The sequence below is a fragment of the Crocodylus siamensis genome, chromosome 14 (genome assembly GCF_052110815.1).
Source record: "Crocodylus siamensis isolate JL-2025a chromosome 14, ASM5211081v1, whole genome shotgun sequence".
NCBI lineage: Eukaryota > Metazoa > Chordata > Crocodylia > Crocodylidae > Crocodylus > Crocodylus siamensis.
Genome location: NC_143408.1, coordinates 6558802 through 6572475, shown reverse-complemented (window position 1 = coordinate 6572475; position 13674 = coordinate 6558802). Strand labels below are relative to the sequence as shown.

General features: G+C 51.7%; 1 protein-coding gene across 9 annotated transcripts in view; it reads right to left on the bottom strand.

Annotated features, from left to right (window-relative positions):
* LINGO3 (leucine rich repeat and Ig domain containing 3) overlaps nucleotides 1-13674 on the bottom strand; it is a 103516-nt gene that overhangs the window by 68736 nt on the left and 21106 nt on the right. For 7 of the 9 annotated variants that reach the window (XR_016439120.1, XR_016439119.1, XR_016439118.1 and 4 more), the window contains exon 2: nucleotides 9193-9296. The exons of the other annotated variants lie outside the window; for them this stretch is intronic. The gene's annotated coding sequence lies outside the window, so the exon portion shown is untranslated. The remainder of the gene's footprint in view (nucleotides 1-9192; nucleotides 9297-13674) is intronic. 9 annotated transcript variants of the gene reach the window in all.

Here is a 13674-nt window from a genome sequence, read left to right as displayed (position 1 = left end):
CTCATTCAGGGTCCTGAAAATACCTGCGCGTTCAGATCCGACTGCCTTCGCACCTAGCATCCACCCTCCCGAGCCTTTTCACTCCACAGCACCGGTCAGCTCAATCCATGCAAACTCCACACAGTTTCTTCTTAGCCCTTATGTCAGTCTTGAAAGGTTTTGAGAATTACCCCCGTCTCCTGAGAAGCTGGAGACTGGCAGCCTGGCTCCATGAGGCTTTTAATGGCACTCCTGGAGGTAGCCAGCACCCAACTAATACTGTCCATGATCCTTATTCTTAAACAGGAACCTGGTCACGCAGTAGACACCTTTCTATCCTCTGGTGCCTATTTCAGCATGAGAACCCCTCCTTCCCATCTCCAGTCCATTGTGCGGGACCCTCCTGGACCAAATTCATTCATTCCCCCCTCCGACCATCAATATTGAACATTTCCAGCTCAGCGCTGAACCGCCTTCTGCACTAGACTGCACTCAGTTGCAGTCTTACTCGCTGCTACCCTGGCAGCCTAAAAGCTCAAGAGAGCAACTCATTAACCGGTTTTCCGAAATACCTTCCACACCTGCCTTTAGCTAGAGTCCTAACAATTACCTTCTTTCACTCACAAGCAGTCAATTGAGTTTAAAAATTGCTGAATCTTGGATGAATTGTTCAGCTAATGCTGCAAGCAAGGTTTTCCTCCTTGGGTTCAAAAGGGCACTGCCGTCTGGTAAATGCACCCTGGTGATTAAAATCCCACCTCTTGTGCTGTAATACTGATGCCTTGTCACCTTGCTGGCAAGGTGGGAACCCTGGATAAATTATGCTTTTGACGATCAAGTAGCATTTAACATACAACCCTGAGCTGCCCCAAACCAGCAGGATCGTGACTTGACTCAAATTGCTTAAATAGAAGCAGATTTGCGTGGCAAGTTACAGAAACGGCGAGGAAAGCATGAAATGAGAGCTGACATGCTCGTAGCGGGTCACTGCAGGGAACATCCCCGAGCATGCCCACAGCTTAGTTAGAGGACTCACTGAAGAAACACAGAAACCATATATAGCAGCAAGTTATTCTGGTGGCTCAAAGCTGCACTGCCCTATTGCTCGCTCCTATTTTCAGGTCCCAAAGACCGTGGGGCCAATTCTGCATTCGACCACAGCCTTTCAGGATGTTAGCAGTTAACAGAGGCGGCAGTGAATCCTCACTACAAGATAACCCTGATCTTGGTGCTTCTTCAACGGTCATAAAGGAAGCAAGGGATAGCAAGTGATCCATACTGCTGCTATATTGCCCTGTTATATGCCTAGGGAGTAAAAAATCCACAGGCGATGTTTTCTGCACTCCGGTTGCTCAGCCGACTGAGTCCTTGGCCGCTACTGCAGTGGAGCGCGAGTTAGAGCAGCCTTAAGGCTGCTCTAACACAAGGAACTCAACAGCTGTACAATATAGTTACATGCCAGCACTGGAGTAAGACCACCTTGGTTCTCCCTGCATGTCCCCGCACTGCGAGTAGGTGGGTCAGGACGGAAAAGGGAGGCTTATGCATCTCAAGAAGGTGCTTGGTTTCATACGTCCCCCCTACCACAATGTTGGGAGAAAGCCTGGAAGAAGAGATCTTTCTGCTGATACAGAGAGGAGAGGTCTTGTGAACGCAATACACAGCCGTCAGGCGGCATCACTCTCAAGTTGGCATACAAGACGCTTCCATTGGTGTCGATGCGTACGTCAGCAGTTACTTCCAGATACGCAAGTGAATATCATTCCTTGTACTGGTTTATGCCACTTCTTTACTCTGCATCTCATGGAAGGTCTTCCCAATTACTTCTTTACATTTCCTAGGGCCCACAGGGTGAAACACTGATCCCACCAAACTCAGTATGGCTCCCTTAAACTCCAGTGAGGCCAGGGTTTTAAGCTTTTCAGCCGGCATAACTTGTGTTATCACTGCCTGCTGTAACAGTGTTGTCTACCCATGATTTATTCTGTGTCCTTAATGCCTCAACTCCTGGATTATATGGGAAACGCGGCTTTCCTTCCAAAGGAAGAGTACATTTCTAGTCCTCAGAAAGTGCAAATGTGATCCCCAAACCTGCAAAGCTACCAGGTAAAGAATGAGAAGCCCCCTTTTGATTTTAAAGCCTTATTTTTTTAAGCTTGCCACCTGATTTTTGAGGCCTCGTTCATAAGTTTGGAGTGCCGGGGGCTGGCAGCGCAGTGTCGGTAGCTCCCAGCTAGGTGCAATCTGCTTCTCCTCGTGAGAGAGGCTGTATCTCAATCTCTACCTGCAGAAAAATGCTCCCCAGAGCGGAGACATTTAGATACGACCACAGCTTACAACATTTCCAAAAGGTCATGGCTTGTAATAGAGAATGAAGCGCAGAACCCATTTACTGGCAAGAAGGACTCGTGAAGGATTACTTAATATTCCACCGGCATGTCTACTTTTACCCAGTGCATAATTCATCCAAAGCCAGTTGCTCGGGGGACCCGGTCACTCAGGGGAACCGACATAAGGATGCAAAATGGACAACTGGTTTCAACTTGCATTGCTGAAGAATAACCACTAGATTATGGGAAAGCCATGCCTAGCTCCGCTCTAGAAGTAGCTCCTCCCTGCCCAGGTCAGATGCTTGCCCTGCATGGGAAGGGGGATGCCTGCGCTGTCATTGCTCTTGCTGCACTTGGGCCTCTGGTTAAAATTGAAGACAAGACACTGAGAGCCATCAAGGTAGCACCAAAAAAACACCATAGCTAGAGTCCAATTTTCTAAGACTCCTGGCACATCTGCTCAGCCTTGCGTGAGCTTTCAGTCTCCCGGAGCCACGTTATCTGCTAAAGCCACGTCCAGGGACAAATGCACGCCGGACAAGAAATCTCGCTGAACCTGCCAGCACAGTTCTCCTGTGGACTTGTTTGCCAACAGGCTATACTTATCAGATCTCCGTCACAGGCGCCGTCTTTTGATGGTATCTGTCACTGGCCTTGTCTAGCACACATTAGTGACTTGGAGGAGGAAACAAAGTGCTGTGCTAGAGAGAGAGGGATGAACACAGAGGACAGTCAAAGCCCAGGAAACAATTACTTTTTTAAAGCACGCTTTCTTCCTCTTCCCTCAATGTACAAATGAACCTAGCAGGACCCCTCAGATTCACACACCCTTCACCTTGCCCCCTTCTCCATCACCAAATGTTACCCCATGTTCAGGGCCCCCCCAGGGCAGACCACTCTTCATATTAATCCGCTCCTCGAGCCTCTGCAGCATGTTGCCCTTGTGCAGCGGAGGCGCGGGCGAGCTACCCGGAGAATACGCTCCGGCACTGATCTCCCGCTCTCCTTTTTCCAAGCCCCCCCCGTTACAATGCTGAGAGATTTACAGGGAAACAGCCAGCAACTGCCTGGGCTGTGACCCCAAAGAAAGAACAAGCATGCGCGTGATAAAAAGGCCAGAGCTTTTATTCCAGCCAGGACGAAGACAAGAAATCGCAGCCACAGTCTGGGCGCTGGCTTCCACCGCTGGAGATGTAATTCCTGCTTTCTGCCTGCTGCTTCCCTTTTGCTGACTTACCTCCCTGTTTCCCTCCATCCCCTGCACTGGCACCAGTGGTCTTCTCCAGCCACCCCAGTATGCCGCTGCCTTCCCCCCTTGCAGCATGCATGCCCTCTTCTTACCAAGCTCCCTTAGCTCCTCTTGGGCTTCCAGACAAGGCTCCTGCCTGCCTCCATGGGTTACGCTTGTCCCAAGGTCCTAGAGGGCCATGGCAGGTTATAGTACAAGTCCCGGCAAGTGCACATGGCCATGCCAGAAAAGAGGGCAGCCTGGCTCCTGGCTTCTTGCTCTTGGAAATGGCCCAGTGCGCTCCAGGGGGTGGGTGGCAGTACGTGACCACCCTTTGCTGCCGGGGTAGCCAACGTGTGGCCCAGGAGCCCAACAGAGGTGCACCTTGGGGAGCAGCCATCTACCCCAGCATGTGCTGACACGAGAAGAAGAGGATTGGGATCAAAACGGACTGCTGCCTGCCAGGCCCTGCAGCTTCTGTACCGTTGGCTGCGCATCAGGCTTATTAGGTGAAGCCTCACGCTGCCATTACAGCCCTCACCTGGGAAGCCCTAATTTAACCCAGCAGCGTGCTTTAGAGGTTTCCAGGCGAGCGCCGGACCTCATATCGCGGCAAATACCATTTGCGTCCGTGGAAAGGCCTCTTGCCGCATGCAGTTCCCCTGTGTTGGCACGAGGTGGGCCCTGCCCCTCCACTCACACAGCCAAGGGAGCGCCGCTGATTATGAAGCATCCCGCGACCACACCAGGAAAACACACACTAATTATCCAGCCTTCAGCAGGCTGATTAATGACACCACCCACTAGCATGCGGAGGAGCCTGGCCTGTCACACGAAACAACTCATCCCTTCTTGACTTGGGCCAGACGGGCCCTGTTCTGCTGCGGCTGGATGCCCACCCGCCCGGCACACGGTGGGGCAGATCCTGCTCGCCGTGTCCGGGGCAGCCCCCCTAGGAGCCTCTGATCTGGATGCTGCAACAACCTAATTAGAAGGCGTTTCCCAAGGAATCCATTCAAAGTCCACAGGATTTGCTGCACTAATTAGGCTACTTGGATATCCAGGCCAGTGTTTCGTCTCCTGCTGAATTAGACTGGTCCACTGGCTCATTGAGTCAAGAGTTTATCTCGACTGGATTTTACCCGTGGCTCAGTGCATGCTGGGCCAGGACCCCTTAAAAGACCCGTGCGGAAATGCACGGGATCAATCCCTCCTGCATTTCTCCGGCTGCCTGGGCCGTGCGGTTAATAATACAGCTGCTGTATATTAATGCTAATGCTTCTTTGTACTGCAGGAGTGCCCAGACGGTTGTCAGGCCACGGTGGTAGAAGCTACACCTGCTCCAAAGAGCTCACAGTATCTCCATCGTCCCAGAGGTGCAGAGGTCTGGGGGTACAACGCACCTATTACTTGACACAAAATACATCAAAGCTACCAACCCAGTTAAATCTTCCTCCGAGTTACTGTATTTCGACCCAGCGGCAGGGGTAAAGGAATAATGAACGGTGATGTCCCCTCACCCTGCGACCAGGCCCTTCCTCCTTCATGCTCCCGGGTGCCAGCGATGGAAGGAGGGGCTGCCGGACACAGAGGAGCTAATATCCCTCCTGGATGATGGGTTGCCCCTCACACTAGATTTAACGAAGGGACACGAGAGGCAGGGAGAGAGGAGAAATTAGGGGCAGGAAAAGATGAGAGAGAGCCGGGGGGAGAAGGAACAGGCAGAGCATGGCAGGAGCGCAGGCAAGGAGGGAAGGGGGAAGAGGAAAGGAACAGCAGGCAGAGCCCGGGAGAGCGATGGGGCACCCCGAGGAGGGGCCGGGGGGAAGCCGGCTGCCCTCCTGTCTAAACACCGACGGCTCACAAATGTCACGTTGCCGAGAAGCACGAGTCAGGAGACGGCCGTCCTTTCAGAGGGTTTGATTTAGCTGGATGGCGGGATTTATGGGAGAGAAGAACAGATTGACAGGCCAGACTGCAGGACAGATGCCCATTTCAGGGACAGATTGGGGAAGGCAGCAGTGAATCGCAGCACGCTCGTGCTACCCCAGCACGGCTGCAGCCCGCCAGCTCTGCTGGGGAAGATGCTGGTTCGGACATGCTGAGCTGAGCACATGGCTCCCGCACTCCCTCCTGTGCCCCCAGCACTGCCCCTATTCAGCACGACTGCAGGGTGCAGTTTATCACTCCATGAATTCCTCTTTTGGATTTGGCTAGGTGCAGATGAAGGAAGTTTCCTCCTGGGCAGTGACTGGGGTGCCCCTGTTTGTGAAGTATCCCACAGAATACTTCAGGGGAAAGTCTGCTTATCGAGCCTCTGTTTGCAAGGACAGCCCTGTAGCTACGGAGCTGACCCTCCCTGGGGAACTAGGGTGGGAGAGGAGTCAGATGCTTTTGGATGCTGGCTGGCTTTTCTCCTACCGAATGTGCAGTGGGTGCCGGTGGCTTCGGGACTGAAATCTCCTGGAACAAAATGATCGGAGCGATCATCCTTGACGGAGGGAGCCTGGAACGACAGAGTTCCCAGGATGGTTCACTTCTCGATGCATTTCAGCTCCAGTTAGCATCAATCCAGGGCAGAAATGCATTTTTAAATACCCGTCTACAGCTGTTGCAGCTAAAATCTTATGGCCGTCCCAATTACGACGGTGGCAGCAGATAGCGAGGACAGGAAAGTGCTGTTACAGGTGAAATAAAGCTCGACAGTGCCTGATAAACCTTCCCTCCCCCAGTCAGGACCCAGACTAAATCTGGATCATTTTGGTCATTCAGAGGCGGGGAAAGTAGAAGACATCTTCACAGACCATCTCCCAGGGGCACGGAGAATGGCTCAGCGCTCTATCGCACTCCCGGCAGCTATGGGGAACACGGCGTATGGGTGGGAAGAAAAGCGGACAGCATTGGGATGTTTGACGTCTCAGACCCTGCTGGTTCACTTCCCGGGGAATTGAGAGGGGCCGTGCAGAGACCCTGGGCTTTGCCAACAAAGCGAGTTCTGCAGAGTGCGGCATCTTGTGACAGCTATCTGACAAAATATTTAATTTCCAGCTATTTAAGACTGCAAACGTGTTTCACAAAATAGGGAGGGTTACTGTGGGTGTTCGACCCATTGCCGTGGTCAAGCTTTTACATGAATGGCAGCCTCTTGCTCTCTGCATCCCTGTTCTACCTCCACCTGTTCAGAGGCTGCATTTCCCCTGGGGACCACGGACTTGTGTGTGCAACAGTATTCACAAGGAAACGAGGGAGGACCACCATCAATTCTCCAGCATCAGGGCACCAGCTGACAGCTGCAGGCTTGGGGAGGGTCTGTCCTCATTTTACACATTTTGCTAGGAGCACCTAGGGGTCTGTCTGCACCAGCAGGTCTCGTTCTCAACCTTTTTAACCTCAAGACATCCCTCAGACTCAAGACCCTCCTCTATAACGGTTGTGAACTGAGTGGCACGCCACTTCAAATATTGATTTATACATTACAGGACTTGCCTCCTTGCAGGCCCTGGGGCCAGGCAGCGTAGGTGGGGGAGCGAACTTGGTTTGAGTAGCCTCATGTGCCTCTAAGAGTAAGGATTTGTGAGCCCCTTTAGTACCATCAGTATCTCAGTCACAAAACAGGGTCGACTCAGGAAGGCCACTGGACCCCGGTGCCTGAATGATATGGCAGGAGCTTTGGCCTATGAAGTTTTGGGGCACCTGCTATCTCAACAATGTCAAAGCAGAGGTGGACAACCCCCTGTCCACCCCAGCAAGGGAAGAGGTGGGTGGGGGGAGAGGACCAACATGTTGCTCCCTCCTGATGTGTGACGGGGCCTCTGAAATGACCAAATCCCGTGGGGCCTGCCCGTTTTGCTGAATCTATTAATGTTACTCAGCTCCAGCTCCATGCTGGGATCCTATTTGCTGCTCTTTAAAACGATCCCTCGTTTGAGCTCCTCTTAGGTGGACCCAAGAGGGAGTACTAGTCCTGTTCTCTCCAGCGACGCGCCTGAGATTACCAGGCTTAAAATGTCTGATAGCTGTGAGCTCAGTGTCATTTCTTCAGTCAAATCACCTCTCCTTCTTTCATATCAGAGACAAGCCAGTGGGTAAGAGGTTTCTGAGCTATTAAGCAGAATAAAACTTGAGGTCCCAGACTCTCAAGCACTGCAGGATTAAAGCTGCCTATAGGAGAGAGGAAAGAGTCAAGAGGAAAGGACGCCAGGCGGCTGAGACGGCCCTGAGCTGAACATGTTGAGCTGTTAGGATCCAAGGTTTTGGTTTTGATACCTGGAGGGAAAGAGACACAGATGAGAAATTCTGCCCGAGACCCAGGTCTGGAGGTTTCCTACCCGAAACCCTCACATCTGCCGGTGACAGCCATCACCTGCAGAAGGCAAGACATTAGGGGCCGACAATACCATGCTGGATGCCTGTTGCCTGGTGGTATGGAGATGTTGCCTACCACCCATGGGGGCTACACTAAAAAGATGCAGAAGCGGCACGTGGACAGCATTAAAGGTGTGCGTCGGGGAGGGAAAGACATATAGCACATTTGTTTGCTCTATCCTGTAATAGAAACTAAGTACACTATAGTAATTTTTTACCAGTTGTTTCATTTGGGGATAAATGACCATAGTTTCGTTTCCTATTCCTATAGGATAGAGTACAGACAGAACAGTTACAGCATACTGGGCAGCAAGATCCTCCCCACATTTAAAAAAATCAATCAAGATAGGTGTTTCGTCCAGGACTCTCCAGAGCCTGCTGGGCACAACTGGGCTCTATTGTGCCCAACTGTATAGAAGAGGCTAGTGATATCGAGTCCTTGCAGAGGACTGCCTGGGCAGTGGAGCCTGCCTGGGAGTAGAAACCTTTCCAGTTGCGCCCAGCAGAAAGAGATTTATTCGAGCCTCCAAAAAGCCTTTCCTGCTCCTGGAATGGGCTCGTCAAGCTCCCCGAATGAATGAGCAGCTCCCTCCGCATTTCAACCCAGGCTCTTCGCTTGCACAAAGCTCCAGGTCTGCTGGGCGGAAAACAGATCTACCGTTCTCATCCGCTCCACATTCCCTCTCTGTTCTGCTAATGCACGTTCCTCTCTTCCCCTCCTCCACCCTGTAAAAGCCTTCTGAGGGCCAAGGGCAGCTCCAACAACTGGTATCAGGAGGACCTTGTGTCACAACATCCACCAGACGACCTGCAGGAAGAGACTCCAGCATCCTCATGGATGGACGGTTACTCCAAGCCTCCAGAGCACCTACGTAGCACGGCACAGTCCCCTAGTACCCACAGGCCCATCAGATGGAGGACGTGTACTGCTCGGTCTTACTTCGCCCATTGACACATGTTGTACATGCACATAGCACGCTGCAGCATTTACAAACTAACAAAACCCCAGGGAAATCCAACTTTAGGTTGAAAATGGGCATCCAATCAATCGCAGAACAAACCAGCTCTACAGAGGTCAGGCTCCCCATAACCAGTGCCCCTAAACCTCCGTCGCGTTTTTGAGCCGACAAGACCACGCCGACAGGACAACCTCCACCCGACACGAGTGCTGGCGCACCAATGAACTCAGCAGCATCATGATGCCGTACAGAAAACCGGAGTAATCACGGGGAGAGGCGCCGTCGCTCTGCAGGTACCGTCAGGACAACGCCGCCCCGAGCAATCACTTACTGCTCTGCAGGTCAGAGTCCGTATCAACATTTGGGTTCGTTGTGGCGTGAGAGGCTGGGTAGCTTTAAACGGCAAAGATTTCTGCACAGCCAGTCAGCAGCCTTCTGCATAAAACAGAAAAAGACAAAAGAAGTATCACGTACCAGCATGTCCACGGCAAGCGTTTTGAAGACCCGCTCGGGATTACTGGCAGCAAGGCTACTGCATGCAACCAGGGGAGGGGACATCTCAAGTATCTGGCACATTGGCCCTGACTTGTGATCTGAACATCCCAGATTTACTAATGATCCTAATTTCTGGCATGTGTACCCTGCAGGATCCCTGTACAAGCATCGGAGGCCCTGGGGCCCTCATGGAAAGGCTACCAGGTCTCGGGGAATGCAGCAGGTGCTTAGCAGCATACAGCAATGCTATGCAAAAATGAAGGATGTGAAGCAAAGGAGAAAACTGAATCCACAGAGTCTGCAGAGCGGGGCTGTAAACGGCCACATTGGACTCCTGATCTGAGGGATGCAATTAACCCCTGCTCTAGCACAACTTCACTTTTCCCTTCCTGCCTGAAGGATGGTGCCGTCTGCTAGCACCATGCTACCGCTTGGGCTCAATACTGACTTGCAAGGAAAACCGCCACGTGCCAAATCAGCTCACCGCTTCTGTAAAGGATGTAGCGTAACCTTGCTTTTCGTATGGGAAAGAGATTAGATTACTTCTGCATTCGAAGTGCAAGCTTGAGGCTGCAGGCAGCCAAGACTCTTCATGTACCACACAGGCAAACCTTTTGGAGCAGCTCTTCTGAGGTGTGATCCAAACTCCAGTTTAATTGGTTTCTAACAAGAGGCTTTGGATATCGCCCCTCTCTGGATAGGGAGCCCAGCCAGAGGGACTGTATATATTGCAAACTGTCCCCAAACTAAGGCTTGGCCTAGACTGCATCTGGATGAGGAGATTATATCTATAAATAGGCAGCTGCTCTGAATTTGCAATGGCTTATCTGGCCCAGAATGAGAAAGCAGGGCTCTCCGTTCAGGGCTGGGGAGCCGGACTCGCACGGCCCTCCCTGGGCAGACCAGAGAAGCGAGGTCCCTCTCCCCGCCATCCCTCCATCCTGATTCAGAGCATCACCACGAGGAACGTCAAGGAGGACAGAAATGTGCAGGGCAGATAGAAAGGCAAGCCCGCTCTGGGATCATTCCCATCCTGGCGATACCACAGCTGCTTCATCTGAGCATCCTCTTTTAGTGGAGCTCGTTCACCCAGGGATTATGAGCAGGACGGGAGACGCGGAGTGCCAAGAGCAGAAGATGCCATCTGAACCCACCCATACTCTTTGCCTCTTGCTATGAACATGTTTAATGCTACTGCCAGACTAGCTGCCTTGGACCCAAAGCCTTGGTGCACCCTTGGGAGGCGGGTATCCCAGGCAGCGATGGGCACGACAAGCCTCCTGCACAACTTCCCACGAACTTGGAGAATCCAAGGGAAGGCTGGGAGTTCACCCTCCATAACCCACTCAGGCCTTCCCACCTTGGTGGAGACCACCCCCAAGCAACCCCAGCTACACCGGAGGCTTAGAAGAGATCACATGGAGATCCACTGGCTTTCCCAGTCCTGCTCGTGACTGCCCTCAGCAGCGCCGGCCTCGGGGCCCATAGACAGCCACTCGATCCAGAAGAGCTGCCACACTGGTTTGACCTGCATGCTGACGGCTGATTTGGAGCCGTCATATGGTGAACGAAGGCCATGCAGCCAGCAAGTCCTGGGCTCTGTTCCTGTCCGAGTCTCCTGTCCGGCAATCAGCTTCCTCCTCCAGCACAAGGTGGTATGAAGCGGCCTATGCCAACCGCCTATTTCCTGCATCAGCTACCCACCTGAAAACTGTCTCTCTCATCTCACTTTCTCCTGGAACAATGATCCGGAGGTGGAAGCCGGTCCCCACCTGTAATCAGAGCCGCAGCCAGCTGCATTATGCTCCCAGAGTCGTGACTTCCACTTTCTCCCCTTTTTCTCCCCTTTGTGGGCTGCACTTTCAGCCACCGCCTGGGAAACTTGCTTCCCTGCATCCCATCGGCTGACTCAAAAAGAAAAGAATGGCCTTCGTGCTTGGCTAGAGGGAAGGAAAATAGCGGGGGCAGGAGAAGAGAGAGGGGAGCAAAGTGCATCCACCACCTCATCCCTGTTTTTCAAGGGTCCCGAGAGAGCTCCCAAAGTGTTTCTACCAAACCCAGAGTCACCATATGCAATCTGTTAAGCACGACAGGGCTCAACACCATGCAAGATATCAGTAGAGTCAGTCCCTGCCCTGATCCTAGCAAAGTAACTGCAGGATCTTACCTCTTGGGGAAATGCTGTGCTCATACTTCTAGGGGACTGGAAAAGCCCCCAGGCAGACCGCCCATCTGCTCTCTCCACCACTCCTAGCAGGTGCCATCTCACCTGCCCCAGTATCACCCCAACTTTTTTTTTAGTCCACCATTATGGGAAGGGATCACATCCTCTCCTGGTGCCAACTCCATTGAAGTTGAGGGGCTGGATGCTCAGGTCAAAAGATAACAGCCCTGCTGAACTGGGGTTTCATTCTCCCCCCCAAAGCTGCACTACAAAGTTTTTGAGCAACAGACTATCCCTGAGAGCAGCTAGCAAAAAAACAGAGCCCGGTTTACAGGTCCACACAGTCGGCCACCTTGCCAAGTCAATCTTGCACAACGGATATACTCAAGGCTCCCCAGCTTAGGGATAAGGACAAGAGAGCTTCTCCCCCAGTGGTCTCTCCCTACTCATTGCCCTGAAGGAACAAGGAACAGAGACTGCGGGTGGCAGCTCCAATTTAAAACGAGTAAAAACTAAAGGCCTTCACCCAGACAATACAGAACGACTTTTAACTTCTTCAACAAAAACACTTTTAACTTCAGGTTCAGCATTTTCACCGACATCCAGAATCAAAAATGCACACCGAGCGTATTTTTGGGTAAGGAAGGCGAAGCATTCAACTGCGTGACGACTAGTTTTGACAATTCAGAACCGATCCCGAGCCTTCACGTTTGTGCAGTCGCTTAACAAGAAAGAAAAGACGCTGAAAAAAAGCGACACTTGATCTTCCACAAGCAACCTGAACTCTGATCCTTTCGACTTCATGCTTGGTTGTTGGGTGATGTACAAGAGGAACACGCTATAATTAGAACAATAAGACGATGTGAAATGATTGCAAGGCTTTTCTGTGGAGAACGGATAAATCAAGTGTTGCTTAATTTGAGGTGTCACACACTTTACAGTGTAGGTGTGAGAATACATGTTTCAGTTACACATCATTGGTGGATACAAAGCAGGTGTGGTTTGCACAGTGTCTAAATACTATGATAAGTGAAACGTTAGCACTGCTTGATGAGCGCGCGGTTGTGGCAGACACCCCACAGTCCAGCGACGGCGTGCTTTGGCGCACCATCCTAGTCAGGGATGTGCGGGGTGGATCCGCCAACAGCGGGCCGAGCCTCTTTGATTTAAAAACTAAGTCAATCTGGAGAAGCGTCGACTGAGCGAGTCAGAATTACGGCCGTTTTGAAGACACCGGGTGCCGATTTTAACGGGAAGCATTAGCAAATTGGACACGGGCATTTTTTTTTTTTTTTTTTTTTAACCGTTCCCCTCCTGAAAAATGGAACAAAACCCAGGAGACTGTCAAAACCCGCTCATCCTCCACAGCATCCCCCTCTCCTGCCTGCATGTACATGTTCTCTTTCTGGATTGCAGGTTTTGGGCAGGTCTGGCTTTCCACCTGCATGGCAGCACACACATTGTCGAGGTGATGCTAACACCACAATTGCAAGTTTTATAAGCAGAGTATAAGGGTATTTAGAGTCTCATCTGTTACTTCAGCAGATCATTTCCATACATTTGAATGATTAGGGTCCCTGCAATGCTCTTGGTATGTATTTTTGGTAACTCTTATGTCACCTAGCAACCTCAACTTCACATGAACGAAGTTCATTGTCTGGAAATCTATTATCCTTTCAGCTGCCATTGGAAAGGGACCCGATGGGACTGCAAAGTCGACCCTTTCGGGCGTCCGGTCTCCGAAGCAGGACGCAGAGCCCCGCTCCTTGTTCCCAAGAACGGAGCCGAACCCCGGGGCTAGGGCCAGGCATTACACATCAACTGGTTTAAGTGATCAGAAACTGGTCGAAACCTGTACCAGAACAGCTGTTCAGCGCACGGAAACCAGTCGCAGAATGGCTGAAACCGGTCCAAGATAAACCCGATTCAATCCGGTTTATGCAATGCCTGTCCCAGACCCCTGTGCTTCAGTCCCATCTACGCCACTTGTTCACGTGTCCTTGAGCGTGGGAAAATCTTTCAACGGGTCCTACAGCCACAGCTGAGACGCAGGAAAAACAGCTGTCCTGGAGCTAAAATACACTGCGACAAGCTCAAGGCTCTCTACCTGCCCGGTGCGGCTGCATGTAGCAAACATAACTTTCTCCAAACCAC